Source organism: Poecilia latipinna, unplaced genomic scaffold, assembly GCF_001443285.1.
Source record: "Poecilia latipinna isolate Pla-1442-1.1 unplaced genomic scaffold, P_latipinna-1.0 Scaffold2259, whole genome shotgun sequence".
In the NCBI taxonomy this organism is placed as follows: Eukaryota; Metazoa; Chordata; class Actinopteri; order Cyprinodontiformes; family Poeciliidae; genus Poecilia; species Poecilia latipinna.
The window spans coordinates 43115-44773 of NW_015114875.1; the positions used below are offsets into that span (position 1 = coordinate 43115).

General features: G+C 33.9%; 1 long non-coding RNA gene across 1 annotated transcript in view; it reads left to right on the forward strand.

Annotated features, from left to right (window-relative positions):
* The window catches only part of LOC106936993 (uncharacterized), a 23376-nt gene that overhangs the window by 18438 nt on the left and 3279 nt on the right, over positions 1–1659 (forward strand). Inside the window, exon 3 of the long non-coding RNA XR_001422286.1 lies at positions 622–623. This is a non-coding gene — a long non-coding RNA (uncharacterized LOC106936993). The remainder of the gene's footprint in view (positions 1–621; positions 624–1659) is intronic.

The window sequence follows — 1659 nt, forward strand, 5'->3', positions numbered from 1 at the left end:
CTTAATTCATTTCATCATGCAGTTGATTTTTTTTTCCTGTATTGGGAGTGTATGTTAAAATAAGAACAGCAGAGAAAAGGCTTTATTCAGTATTTTTCCTCTCATTAATATCAAGTTAAATTATTATACACACCTTCTGTCTTGAGGTCAGATCCACCATCAGGTTAGCAGTCTTTTTGTCTCTCAGTGTGTACAACAGGCATTTCTAGGATGCATCCAATGCGCCTTCAATCATGTCAGTTTTAAGGTGTCTCCATGGAGATGATTGACGACAGTGAGAAGCTGTTCTGGAGAGAGGCCCTTGGGTGAACAGATGAGATCGCAAATCTCATCTTTTTCACTGCCTCTTTCTCTTCTCTCAGTCACTGTGAGTTTCTCTCATATCCACTTTTATCTGTTCTACACAAAAGAAAAAAAAAAAAAAACGCTACAACACAGACTAGTCAAACATTTTTTTTTTTTTTTTGGAGGGGGAGGCAGTCGTTCCCTGGTGGAAAGAGTTATCATTTTGTCGATCAGTGGTTTGGTACCCAGTAGGTATCCTTGAGCAGAAAACGGAAGCCTATGTCAAAGCCCTGTTGTTCTCATCTAAGTGTGGTTTTAGAGTAACAAATGTGCCAGGCGTAGAGTATGAATGAAAAACCATGTGATTAGAAAAGTTAGACGAAAAAAAAAAGAAAATCAAGGTTAAAGAAGAAAAAAAAAATCTCGTAATACGAATCTCACACATAGTTTTCCTCCTCTCCCGTCAGAGTAATCTGTTAAGGAGACAGTTCTTTGCTAGTGTTAGTTCATGTTAGTTATAAATTATTCTTTCAGAGCCTGTATGCATCCTAACTTTGATTTCGTTTCATCACTGACAATTTTAAAGAACTAAGAAAGAATGTTTTAGTGCCCGACCAGGGATAGAGACACTAACCCACAACTTTCGGATTGCGAACAACTACTCTTCCCAGTGAGTCAGGCAACTCCAATGATAGAGTTAGATCTAATGATAGAAGTGTTTTGCACTATTTTTTTTTCTCTTCTTTTTTTTTTGTTTCTTACATTACGTATGTAGAAAAAAAAAACTAACCTTACAATGACAGAGGTCATGCTAACTATGAAGACATCAAGATAAAAAAGAACTGACAAAACTGAGAATAAGGCTGAAAAACCAACAAACAAACACACAAAAAAAAATCTTGTCATCCAGACAACACATTTCCAAAAGAAAGTTGATATGCCTGTGACAGTAGAAGGATATCCTTCTTTTTTTTTAGTCTGACATTGTTTACTATTTCCTCTCAACATTCACCTGTTTCATCATAAGATAAAAGTGTAGTATTGACAGAAGAAAGGACAAAGGTAACCAGAAAAAGAAAAAAAAAGAAGTGAAATGTCTCCATTGTCACTTGTATTTCCTGCTGGTGTTAAGCAGACGAAGCAGTGTTTGTCTCAGATACATAAGGGAATAATTAAAACAAATTCTCACCAAAACATTTGTGATTGTTCATAAGAAAAAAAAACTGTTGTTTTATATATATATATATATATATATATATATATATATATATATATATATATATATATATATATATATTTTTTTTTTTTTTTTTTTTCATATTTTTCCGCTCTCGTTGTCCCCAAAAATAAATTCCCTCAACTCCTTTTTTTGGG